Source organism: Triticum urartu, chromosome 4A, assembly GCF_056163025.1.
Source record: "Triticum urartu cultivar PI428250 chromosome 4A, HENAU_Tu73, whole genome shotgun sequence".
Taxonomy (NCBI): Eukaryota; Viridiplantae; Streptophyta; class Magnoliopsida; order Poales; family Poaceae; genus Triticum; species Triticum urartu.
This window is the reverse complement of record NC_141876.1, coordinates 118,570,906-118,584,656: the sequence shown is the minus strand read 5'-3', so window position 1 is coordinate 118,584,656 and position 13,751 is coordinate 118,570,906.

Sequence of the window (13,751 nt, the reverse complement as noted above, 5' to 3'; positions counted from 1 at the left end):
AATTTCAACACACTATATAAATTTTTCCTTAACAAATTCCACCTACCAAAGGCGCTTCACTCCCCGGCAACGGCGCCAGAAAAGAGTCTTGATGACCCACAAGTATAGGGGATCTATCATGGTCCTTTCAATAAGTAAGAGTGTCGAACCCAACGAGGAGCAGAAGGAAATGATAAGCGGTTTCCAGCAAGGTATTCTCTGCAAGTACTGAAATAAGCGGTAACAGATAGTTTTGTGATAGGATAATTTGTAACGAGCAACAAGTAACAAAAGTAAATAAACTGCAGCAAGGTGGCCCAATACTTTTTGTAGCAAAGGACAAGCCTGGACAAACTCTTATATAGAGAAAAGCGCTCCCGAGGACACATGAGAATATCGTCAAGCTAGTTTTCATCACGCTCATATGATTCGCATTCGGTACTTTGATAATTTGGTATGTGGGTGGACCGGTGCTTGGGTACTGCCCTTACTTGGACAAGCATCCCACTTATGATTAACCTCTATTGCAAGCATCCGCAACTACAACAAAAGTATTAAGGTAAACCTAACCATAGCATGAAACATATGGATCCAAATCAGCCCCTTACGAAGCAACTCATAGACTAGGGTTTAATCTTCTGTCACTCTAGCAACCCATAATTTACTTATTACTCCCCAATGCCTTCCTCTAGGCGCAAACAATGGTGAAGTGTCATGTAGTCGACGTTCACATAACACCACTAGAGGAGAGACAACATACATCTCATCAAAATATCGAACGAATACCAAATTCACATGACTACTAATAGCAAGACTTATCCCATGTCCTCAGGAACAAAAGTAACCACTCACAAAGCATAAACATGTTCATAATCAGAGGGGTATTAATATGCATATAGGATCTGAACATATGATCTTCCACCAATTAAACCAACTAGCATCAACTACAAGGAATAATTAACACTACTAGCAACCTACTAGCACCAATCCCGGACTTGGAGACAAGAATTGGATACAAGAGATGAACTAGGGTTTTAAGAAGAGATGGTGCTGATGAAGATGTTGATGGAGATTGCCCTCTCCCGATGAGAGGAGCGTTGGTGATGATTTCCCCTCCGGGAGGGAAGTTTCCCCGGCAGAACAGCTCCGCCTAGCCCTAGATTGGTTCCGCAAGGTTCCGCCTCGTGGCGGCGGAGTTTCGTCCGAGAAGATGGCTTATTATTATTTTTCCATCGAAAGACTTCATATAGCAGAAGATGGCCATCGGAGGGCCACCAGGGGGCCCACGAGGTAGGGGCGCGCCCCCCACCCTCGCGGACAGGGTGTGGCCCCCCTGGTGAATTTCTTCCGCTGCGTATTTTTTATATATTCTGAAAACGTCTTCCATGAAGTTTCAGGACTTTTGGAGCTGTGCAGAATAGGTATCTAATATTTGCTCCTTTTCCAGCCCAGAATCCCAGCTGCCGGCATTCTCCCTCTTTATGTAAACCTTGTAAAATAAGAGAGAATAGGCATAAGTATTGTGACATAATGTGTAATAACAGCCCATAATGCAATAAATATCGGTATAAAAGCATGATGCGAAATGGACGTATGAAGGAGGAAGAGCTCGCGGCCAAGGAATAGTATGTCGCTGAGGAGGGCGACCGCCTGTGCCGGCGATCGTACTTCTCCGTCTCATGACGGAGGAGCCTTGACGGCGGCTCGAGGCCCTGGTTCGTCCACTTCCTCGCCGCGCGCTTCCTCGCGTCGTCCGCGCGGACACACCACTCGTGCTCGGGGTCGCCGCTGCCGCAGGAGCTCCACATACGGCCCCACATGGCGTTTGGAGGCGGAAGAGGGTTCACCGGCGGCGAGAAATGTGAGAGAGAGAGTGGGGAATCGCGGTGGGGGGGATAGGGTTTTGACCCATATCTGTCCCACAAACCCGTAGATATAGGGCTTCCGGCATGAGGTTTGCGAGCCGCGGTTAAAAAAAATTACGGGCCGGACGAGTATATGGGCTCTGTTCTGGCCAGAAAATTAGTCCAAGCCCGTATACTCACGGGAATTATGCGGGTTCGCGTGTTATACATGGTATGCTAGAGATGCTCTTAACTAGTGATTTTGGTCTTTGTCTCGCTTATAGCAACACATGGGTACGCCTCGCCTTGAGTAAAATCCACTGGCGGTACTTGAACTTGAGAAGAAAGCACGCTTTGGTCACTGTACTTCAAAATATGACCAATACGGTCACTCAATATGCCTACACGTGATTAAACGGTCACTGTTCACCGTACGCCACTCGTCGCCGCTCCATTTGACCAATCCAAGGCGACAGCTGGTGTCGTGGAATTGTCACGGCAGATATCCTAGAGCCAGGACTTAGTTGTAGGGCCATCGCACTAGGAAGCTTAAAGGGGTTAATCGGGACAAAGGACATGAGAGGGTTTTATACTAGTTGGGCCCCTTACGATGAAGGTAGAAGCCTACGTCTAGTTGGGGTTGGTATTGCTGGGGTTTCGACCACCAAGAGGCTCAACTCGTCGGCTTGGTTATCGATTTGTTGTTTCTTGCCCTAAGCTGCCACCGGGTCGTCCCCTTATATACATGGGTTGACGCTTGGTGGCCTACAGAGTCCCGGTGGGCTCATAATCGTGTCCGGCTCGGTGGCTTCCTTTACATGCCTTTCTTTACAAGTCTTTCCTTACATACGTCGGTTTACAATATCGCGCCTTAAGCCGCCTCCAGACCCTTGGGCCTTCTATAAGGTTTAATAAACTATCATCTTGAATGTTTACTGGGCTTCTTGCATAACCCGCCATTGGGGCTGACCCGGCCCCTCCTGGGCGGGTCATGACTGATAGTAATATCCCCAACATTAGGCCCCAGGTTGACTTTGAATTTCATTCTTTGTCAATCTTCAATACTTAGACAAAAATCCATCTTCTTATCTTCGTTGAAGTTTTCGTAACCCGCCGTGATGTCATCTCTTGAAAACGCAAAGAACTGTCATGACGTCATCTCCCAACGGATATTTTATCTTTAATGCTTCCCGAGAATCAAGGCGTCTGTGTTGCTAGATAACCATTATTTGGCTCTCCTTGATTTTCGTGCCCGTCTATTCACGTCTTTCCTTATAAATAGGCATGCCTCGGCCTTCTCATTCTCCTCTCTTGCTCCGTCTTCTTCCTCTCGCAAACCCCCTGCTGCTCGAGCTCTGCCGCCGCCGCGCCTCATCTCCATCTCCGTCGACTTTGGCCGTTGCATCAACCCGAACCGATCCAGAGAGACCGCGGCAACCTCCGCAGAAAACCTGCAACCGTAAGTGTTCTTTCCTTCGTTTCTCAGATCTGCGTTAGGGTTTCCGAGCTCCTGCGTGTTCTCCATATTTCATCGTAGTTCTTCCACCGCAAGCCTTTTCTGATCCAAAAGGCTATATATATGCTCGCGCAGTAGTGTTTTTGTACCTCTTCTTGATCCATAGATCCCTTTTTCTGATTCAAAGGTTGCTTTAGAACTTTCAGACTCCTCTGCACTAAACTTTTTAGGTCTAGAATTTTTTCCATTTTGAATAGCCGTTTGATCTGGAATAATACCAAACAATTTAGGAAACTTGTTTGTCTCAACACTTAGCTTAATTTGCCTTCCTCAAATATCTGTAGTCATGACGGCTTACCATGCCGGCTTAATTTTCCTTATATGTCATTAGCCCTTAACTAAGCCGCCATTACTTGTTTGCATCATCATTACTTAACTGTCAATCTCACCATTAAACTGAACCGGCATGTTGCCTTTCTTTTCAATTCGTATTTCCACATCATGCCGTCCAAAGCACCAACCATCTGTAACTGGGTTCCCTCAACCGTAACTGAGGAACGTTTGAAAGAGTTCTTCACCATAGGATTTCTGCCAGCGAAAACCATCATGTCTTACCGTGCCCTTGACTCGGAATAAGAACGACCCAATCCAAGAGACGGCGAAGTGATCGTTTTCACTGACCACATGAACTGTGGCTTCTCACCGGCCGGCTCAAAGTTCTTCAGAGAGGTCCTCCATTTTTTCAAGCTCCATCCTCAAGATATCGGGCCTAATTCCATATCTAACATCTGTAACTTCCAAGTACTCTGTGAAGTATATCTTCAACAAGAGCCGACCGTGGATTTGTTTAGAGAATACTTTTATCCGAACCGGTAGAACGAGTGCACCAATGGCCTTAGCTTAGAGCTTGGAGGCATATCAATTCAGCGCCAGCAGGGTGCCGTCTTCCCCCTCATTGTCTTACCAAGTCACCCAAAGGACCGGAACTAGACTTGGTTCTACTACCAGGACACTTCACCAGCAAACGAGAAGCCACTGCCGGGTTATCGCCCCGATCGTCTTGACTCCAAGTTCGCACTTCCTGATAAGCTTACTATCGCTGAATGCAAGAGGCTGATACCATCCATCAAAAGGATCAATGCTCTGTTGGGGAACAGGTTAACTGGAGTTGATCTAACCCGCTGCTGGATCTCATGGCAGGTCATCCCTTTAAGCCGCCGGTCAAAGCTGATGTATGAGTATGGTGGAGGCCCAGATGACTCTCTTCGTCACAGCCCCGTTCAATTGACAGAAGAAGATATTGTCTCAATGTCGACCCTTCTGGTGAACGGGAAATACGAAGATTGCAACATTGTTGGGTTAAACCCCTTCTGCAAGCTTAACTCGGTGCCAGAAGTAAGAATATTCTGAACTCTCTCCTTTGTATTTTTCCCAGCCGTATTGTTTAATACTTGCCTGACTTTTCATCTTTACCTGTCTGCAGGCTAATTTTGACTTCTGGAAAGTTAAGTATGACCATGAGGCTGCCAAGAAAGCGAAAGCCGCCGCCATTAAAGCCAAGAAAATGACCCGGAGATTGAAAAAGAAGAAGAAGAAGAAGAACACTGCTGAAGATTGGATGAAGCTTGATGATACATCTGATTCGGAGGTAGCCCTTGATTCCCTTGGCCATTTTTTTAACAATCTTATTAACACTGATCATTACCAGGATGACACCGGGGACACTCAGGTCGCGGAAGCAGAGGTAACGATCATTTCCTCCGACTCAGAGCCTTTGCCAAGACAAAAAATTCGACGAGTCGTCCGTAAAGTAAGATTTTCTAACCCATTAGCTCACTTGGATCCCAACTTTCATTTGAAAAAACAGTAACATGAAAGCCGCCGTCAGGCTCGGACCGAAGATGAGCCGGCTGTTGTTCTTCAACAGACTCCTCAGAAGCGCCCAAACGAGGTTTACTTCTTTCTGTCTTTAACTCTATTTAATGGATCCTTTCCCCTGCCTTACTTTAACTTTGTTTTATCTTTTCAGGAGGTGTCTCGCTCTTCTGGCGACTCATCGCAGACGCAATTTCCGGCCTTCAAGACTGCCCCTGGGTAATGAAAAATCCTCCTTTTTTCGAGTTGTTCAAATTGTATCTTTATACTGACAATCCTGCAACATTTCTCTTAGTGGCCAAGCTAAATCCAAGAAGGCAAAGGCAGCTAAACCGGCGGAAGACCCGCCGGTGCTTGCATCTGACCCGGCCAGGCCATCTTCTCCATTAACCGATGCTCCAGAAGACCCGCCTATTGATGCAGAAGCAAATCCTGCTGAGCCGTCGTTTGATGAGACCACTGTGGACCCTTCTGCTACTGGACATCAAGCTCAGCCAACCCTCCATCACCGTCTGCACAAGACGTTCAGATCACCGGGAGCCGCTTTATTGAACCAGGGAATCCAACCGTGCTGGCTCAGTGTACTGCGAAACAAGAGGCATTGGAGAGGAAGAAAGTTCGCTTTGACGTTGCCAATTACGACCATCTAAATGCCAACGATATTTTATCCGGCTATCTCAACCATGTGCACTCCAGTCACGACTCTGAGATCGAAATGGTCAAACAGTTGCAGCTGAAATACGAGGTATGTTCTTCCGGCTTATCTGTATTCCTTCAGCCCCCAAGTCTTCAGATTATGGGACAACCAGAATGATTTGTAGACTTTAGCATATAGGCCATGACCTTTACCTTTGATTTTCTTGAATTCAATAAAATAAAACAAAACTTCACCTGTAGTCCCCAAGGGCCGGTTCTTTTTAATCATAAATGAGCCGGTACATTAAATTGTTTTGTACCGTATTCAAAGAACTTAATATCCAGGCTTAACCTTGAGAAACTTGCTGAATTGCATACATTAGCCCCCAAGTGCCAAGTGTTGTTACTTTGTAAAGTACTTGGGACTTAAAGTATGTCTTTAGATTCATAAAAATTTGATTTGGCATACATTAGCCCCCAAGTGTCAAGTGGTTTTTTGTAAATTACTTGAGACTTGAATCTTGATTATTGAACTTTAAGCGAAATCTTGACTCATCTGAGTATGCTCTTTTTGCAGAATGCTTTATCTGAACTGAACTCGCAATTGACTGATGCGAAGACCCGGCTAGCAGGTCAGGAAACAGAAATCAAGTCTGCTAACTCCAAATTGCAAGTAAGTCTCTTTGAGATGGAAAACTAAAAGACCAGTTTGGCTGCCAAGAAGAAGACCTAGGCAGAGGAAAAAATGCTTCCGACACAATGCGCTGAGAGAGCCGAAGCAGCCCTTGAAGAGGTGTCAACAGAGCTGAACGGCTTAAAGGGCTGGGTGTCTCAAATGGTGGCCGCCATCTTTGGTAAGCCGTTCGTTTTTAATCCTATGTACTTTTTGCTGATCCGGATTATAAGCCACCAGCTGACTTTGTTTTTAAAACATGCGTAGGTCCACGAAGCAAGAACCTGAGCCAAGATCCTTTGATTAAACTGAAGGCAGTGTACACTTTAGTAGAACAACTGTATATTGGCGCACAATGGGCACTTTCCGCCATCTCTCCTGCCAATCAAGGACCCAACCGGCTCAATGACGTTTTGAAGAAACTATCAATCCTGCCTGCCATATTTTAAAAAGTGAAGCGCTCCTGTGCGCGAGCCGGGGCTTTGACTGCCCTGAGCCGCTCCAAGGCTTGGGTGCTAGACCTAGACCCGGCGGACGTGGCCAGAGGCTATCCCACCATGAAGGAAGACAGATCTCCCTTTGAGCAGGATGACTTCATGGCTTGCGTGCGCGGAGTCCGGCCTCAGGCAACTACCCTTGGAGATGATACCAACATTGACAAATATCAGCCGGGTTTTTATGCTGAAAATAAGAAGATGGCGACTCCCTCATACAAGGTGACAGATTTTATCCCGCCTGTAAGAGAAAATACATTTGCCCCGGAAGTTGACCCGGCAGGCCTGATCGACGATGAAGCAGAATCCGTCGCCGTGAACGGTTTTGACTGGTCAAAACCAAACTTCCAGCCAACAGAGGGCGGTGAACCGGTGAGGGAGGAATAATAACCATCTTCATTGGCTTATAAAAAGCCGTGTAATAGTTTAGCTGTGAAAACACTGAATGCCTTGCTTATGCCATCATGCATAAAACACTGTATGTGACTCCGTGTTTCCTGATGGCAATATATGCATTATGTTTGATGATTGTTTCTGCAACACTTTAACTCTGTTCCTTGTAGATACAAGAGAAAAGACTGGCTTGGTGGCTTAGAACCGAACGGGTTAAAACACCCGGCTTATATCCAATATGTTTATCATAATAGAAAACAGAAAACAGATATAAATAAAGGACAAGGGCTGAAATTAACTCTTTAGTTAATGCAGCAGACAATTATATATAAATAATAGCCATACTTGTACCTTTGATCCTTAGACCACTGGCTTGAGTAACCCGGGTAATGAAGTTGATAACTCAATCTTTTTGAGAAATCAATACCTTTGAATACTTTAATGATCATCATACGTTGGTAGCCTTGTTGTCAAATAGACAAGCCGACGAAGAAGATCATGTTAATTATTTGCAACAAGAAACTCAAAGGCAAATAACAGTTAACAAGTATGATTTAACCTTATATTTAAAGGTTGGTGGCTTCTGATTCGAATACGATAAGTAAACCGGACCGAAGGGGTTAAGCTAAGGTTCGAATACGACCATATAGCCCCCAGTGGCTGTGGCGTTGTGCCGATCAAGAGGGTACCGATAGCTATGTTCTCTTTGGTTCGAATACGACCTATGTTTGAACAGGAAGCCCCCAGATGAGCTTGAGAGGTTTTTAATGACCCTGATTCGAATACAATCCAAGTCGGACCCAAAAGGGGTTAAGCTATGATTCGGATACGATCAAGAAGCCCCCTAGTGAGTTTGGCCTTGAGTCGATCAAGAGGGTTACGACAGCTATGTTCTCTTTGGTTCGAATACGACCTATGTTTGAACAGGAAGCCCCCAAGTGACCATGATAATTGCAGCTAGATTCGAATATGATCATAAGCCGGACCAAAAAAGGTTAGACTTGATTCAAATATGATCAGCTCCTTAATAGTCATTTGAAAATAAGAAATAACAAAGATGCATAATCCTTGAAAAGAAAAGAGACCGATGGTCTTACTTTATTACTTATCATGGTATATACAATGTTAAAGTATGTACATGATGAGAGCCGGTAGCTCAGGTGTAGTATGGCCGAAGTTGAGCAATGTTCCACGGCCGGCGGGTCTCCTCCTCCAACTTACGTGAATCTTTGTGTTCTCGAACGTCAATGAGGTAATACGACCTGTTGTTTAAGTTCTTGCTGACCAGAAAGGGTCCTTCCCAAGGTGGGGATAGCTTGTGCGCATCTGATAGATCCTGGATGAGTCAGAGCACCAGGTCGCCTTCCTGAAAAGTCCTGGATTTGACCCGGCGGTTGTGATAACGGTGCAGGTCCTGTTGATAAATTACTGACCGAGCCGCTGCTAAGTCTCTTTCTTCATCAAACAAGTCAAGTGCATCCTGTCTGGCTTGTTCATTATTAGCTTCAACATAAGCCGCCACACGGGGCGAGTCATGACGGATGTCACTAGGCAACACTTCTTCTGCTCCATACACCATGAAGAAAGGTATGTAACCTGTAGACTTGTTAGGTGTGGTGTTGATACTCCACAACACCGAGGGTAATTCCTCTACCCAACAACCCGGCGTTCGTTGTTAGGGAACCATGAGCCGGGGTTTGAGATCTTCTAAAATTTCCTGATTTGCTCTCTCAGCTTGACCATTGGATTGAGGATGAGCTACAAAAGAAACATCAAGCCGGATGTGCTCACGTTGACAAAACTCCTCCATAGCCCCTTCGGACAGATTAGTGCCATTGTCAGTGATAATGTTGTGTGGAAAACCAAAACGGAAGATCACCTTTTTCATGAACTGAGCCGCTGTGGCCGCGTCACACTTACTCACTGGCTCCGCCTCAACCCACTTAGTGAATTTATCAACTGCCACTAAGAGATGTGTCTTTTTATCCTTAGACCTTTTGAAAGGTCCCACCATGTCAAGCCCCCAGACCACAAATGGCCAAGTGATTGGAATCATCCGGAGCTCTTGAGCCATCACATGCACTCGTCGTGCAAACTTTTGACATCCATCACATCTACAGATCAGATCCTCTGCATCAGCGTGAGCCGTCAACCAGTAAAAACCGTGACGAAAAGCCTTGACCACCAGAGATTTTGACCTGGTGTGATGATCACAATCGCCTTCATGGATCTCATGAAGTATTTCTTGACCTTCTTTGGGGGAAACACACTGCTGAAACGCTCCGAAGACGCTGCGATGGTATAATTCTCCATCTGAAATCGTCATTGACTTAGACCGCTGGGTTATCTGTCGAGCCAAGGTCTCATCCGCTGGCAACTCTCCCTGGGTCATGTAAGCCAAGAATGGCACTGTTCAATCTGGGATGACATGAAGAGCCGCCACCAACTGCGCCTCCGGGTCAGGAACAGCTAAATCTTATTCTATGGGCAACTTGACAGACGGGTTATGCAAAACATCCAAAAAGGTGTTAGGTGGTACCGGCTTATGCTAAGACTCCAACCGGCTTAAAGCATCAGCTGTTTCGTTCTTTCGATAGTCAATGTGCTCCACCTGATAACCTTTAAAATGCCCTGCAACAGCATCAACCTCCCCGCGATAAGCCGCCATGAGAGGGTCCTTGGAATCCCATTTGCCTGATACCTGTTGAGCCACTAGATTTGAGTCGCCAAGACATCTGACCCGGCTCAAACTCATCTCTTTTGCCACTCGAAGACCATGGAGCAAAGCTTCATACTCTGCTGCGTTGTTAGTGCAAGGAAACATCAACCGTAACACATAACAAAATTTGTCACCTCGAGGAGAGGTTAAAACAACTCCAGCCCCCGAGCCTTCCAACTGTCTGGACCCATCAAAATGAATAGTCCAATACGTGTTGTCTGGTTTTTCTTCTGGCATCTGCATCTCTATCCAGTCATTAATGAAGTCAACTAGTGCTTGAGATTTGATCGCGGTACGTGGCACATACTTCAACCCATGAGACCCAAGCTCAATCGCCCACTTGGCGACTCGTCCAGTGGCTTCCCTGTTTTGAATGATGTCTCCCTAAGGAGCAGAGCTAACCATGGTGATTGGATGTCCCTGAAAATAATGCTTAAGCTTCCGGCTTGCCATGAACACCCCATATACAAGCTTCTGCCAATGTGGATATCATTGCTTGGATTCAATTAGCACCTCACTGACGTAGTAAACCAGCCGTTGAACCGGATGCTCCTTGCCAGCCTCCTTGCGCTCCACCACAATAGCCACACTAACAGCTCGTGAGTTGGCGGCCACGCATAACAGCAGCGGCTCTTTCTCAACTGGAGCAGCCAGGACCGGTGGCTCAGCAAGCTGTGTCTTCAGATCTTCAAAAGCAGAGTTTGCAGCATCGCTCCAAACAAAATCATCTATTTTCTTCATCATCTGATACAGAGGCATTGTCTTCTTCCCTAACCGGCTTATGAATCGGCTCAAAGCAGCGACACGACCCGCCAGTCGTTGAACGTCATTGATACATGTTGGTTTGGCCAGGGATGTAATTGCCTTGATTTTCTCCGGTTTAGCCTCAATACCTCGGTTAGACACCAAAAAACCCAAGAGCTTGCCGACTAGGACTCCAAAAACACACTTGGCCGGGTTAAGCATCATTTTGTAGACCCGGAGATTATCGAAAGTCTCTTTCAAATCTGCGACCAAGGTTTCCTCCTTCCTGGATTTTACCACTATATCATCCACATAAGCATGAACATTACGTCCAATTTGATCGTGAAGACAATTCTGCACACACCGTTGGTAAGTCGCGTGGGCACTCTTCAGCCCAAAAGGCATAGACACATAGCAGAAAGCTCCAAAAGGAGTGATAAAAGCTGTATTCTCCTGATCTTTGACTGCCATCTTGATCCGATGATAACCAGAATAAGCATCCAAAAAACTCAAACATGCGCAAACCGCCGTAGCATCAATGATCTGATCAATACGGGGGAGGGCAAAAGCATCAGCCGGACAAGCCTTGTTCAGATCGATGTAATCCACACACATACGCCAGGTGCCATTCTTTTTTAGTACAAGCACCGGGTTGGCTAACCACTCTGGGTGAAAGACTTCTACCTTTTCTCCAATGGCCTTGCGCCTTTCTTCATTGAGCCGTCGGAGAAATTGTCTGACAGGTTTAAACTTTGGATCAATATTGAGAGTGTGCTCAACGAGTTCCCTCGGGACACCCGGCATGTCTGAAGGTTTCCATGCGAAGATGTCCCGGTTCTCACGGATGAACTCGATGAGCGCGCTTACCTATTTTGGATCCAAGTTAGCACTGATGATGAACTGCTTGGATGAGTCGCCAGGCACAAAGTCAACCATCTTGGTGTCATCAGCTGATTTGAACTTCAACACCGGCTCATGCTCTGTTGTTGGTTTCTTTAGTGACGTCATGTCTGCTGAGTCAACATGATCTTTGTAAAATTTTAACTCCTCTGTTACACAAACAGATTCAGCTTAGGCAGCATCACCTTCTTCACACTCCAAAGCTATTTTCCGGCTCCCGTGTACTGTAATGGTGCCCTTATAACCCGGCATCTTAAGCTACAAATACACATAACACGGCCAAGCCATGAATTTGGCATAAGCATGCCGTCCAAACAGAGCATGATACGGGCTTTTGATCTTAACCACCTCAAAGGTTAATTTTTCTGCTCTGGAGTCATACTCATCCCCAAAGGCTACTTCTAGTTCAATCTTGCCCACTGGGTATGCCGACTTGCCAGGACACCGTGAAAAACAGTGTTGGATTGTTTAAGACTCTTATCAGTCAATCCCATCCGGTGGAACGTCTTATAGTAGAGGATGTTGATGCTGCTGCCTCCATCCATGAGTACCTTAGTGAATTTGTATCCACCAACCTGAGGCGCCACCACCAAAGCCAAGTGACCCGGATTATCGACCCGGGGTGGGTGATCCTCTCTGCTCCACACAATAGGCTGCTCTGACCAACGTAAGTAACATGGAACCGCCGGCTCAATGGCATTGATGTCCCTCTTGTGAAGCTTCTGGTCTCTCTTACATAAGCTAGTGGTGAATACATGGTATTGCCCACTATTCAGCTGCTTCGGGTTGCTCTGATATCCAGACTGCTGCTACTGATTACCTTGGCTGGGTTACGGATTATACCCTCCTTGGTTACCAGGATGGCCCTGACCGTGGAATCCTCCTCCACCTAAGCCGGCGCCCGGGCCTTGGAAACCGCCTCCACCTGAGCCGCCACCTGGGCCGTGACCTCCACCAAACGCGTTTGAATTTTTAAACGCCTTCATGATCGTACAATCTTTCCACAGGTGGGTGGCTGGCTTCTCCCGGGTGACGTGCTTTGGACAAGGCTCATTCAATAATTGCTCAAGGGTGGGACCTGACCCGCCCGACCGAGGGGGCTGTCTACCCTTGCGCCATTGATTTCCACCCTGTGCATTCGTGTTAGCAACAAACTCATCAGCCTTATGTTTATTACCTCCTTGATTCGCCGGGTTATGCTGGTGACCCTTGTCGTTGCCGTTCTTCTTTCCCTTCGTTGCCTTTTCTTCGTCAAACACCGGGTCCTTGGTAGTATCAGAATAAGCATACTTGCCGAGAGCCGCCATCAACGTTCCCATGTCATTATAGTCACGCTTGAGCTGCCCTAGCTTCTGCTTCAGAGGTTCGAAATGACATTTTTTTCTCCAACATTAAGACTGCTGAGCCGGCATCCATCTTATCAGATGAATGTATTATCTCCTTGACCCGGTGCACCCAATGGGTTGTGGATTCACCATCCTCTTGCTTGCAATTGGTCAGGTCCACAATCGACATAGGCTGCTTACACGTGTCTTTAAAGTTCTGGATGAACCGGGCCTTCAACTCCGCCCATGAGCCGATAGAATTGGGTGGCAATCCCTTCAGCCAAGTATGAGTTGTTCCATCTAACATCATAGTGAAATATTTGGCCATTGCTGCATCGCTGACCTCCAATAACTCCATAGCCATCTCATAACTCTCAATCCAAGCCCCGGGCTGTAAGTCAGCTGTGTAATTAGGCACCTTACGAGGCCCCTTAAAATCCTTTGGCAAACGCTCATTATGTATGGCCGGCACCAGGCAAGGAATGCCTCCGGTTCTTGTGGCCACTCCTGCCTCGACCGAGGTTGCTGGATAAGCCGGAAAAGTTTGATGAGCCACTTGATCCGCTGCCATTTGAACTGCTCGTCTGCCTCTTGTTGAATCCTCTCCTGATCCGCTAAGTTAAGGGCTCCAGCCCGCACCGGCTCATGCCTGTATGGCCGGTTGTGGCATTGAGCATTGATTTGTCTACTTATTCCATATGCCTACTGTAACT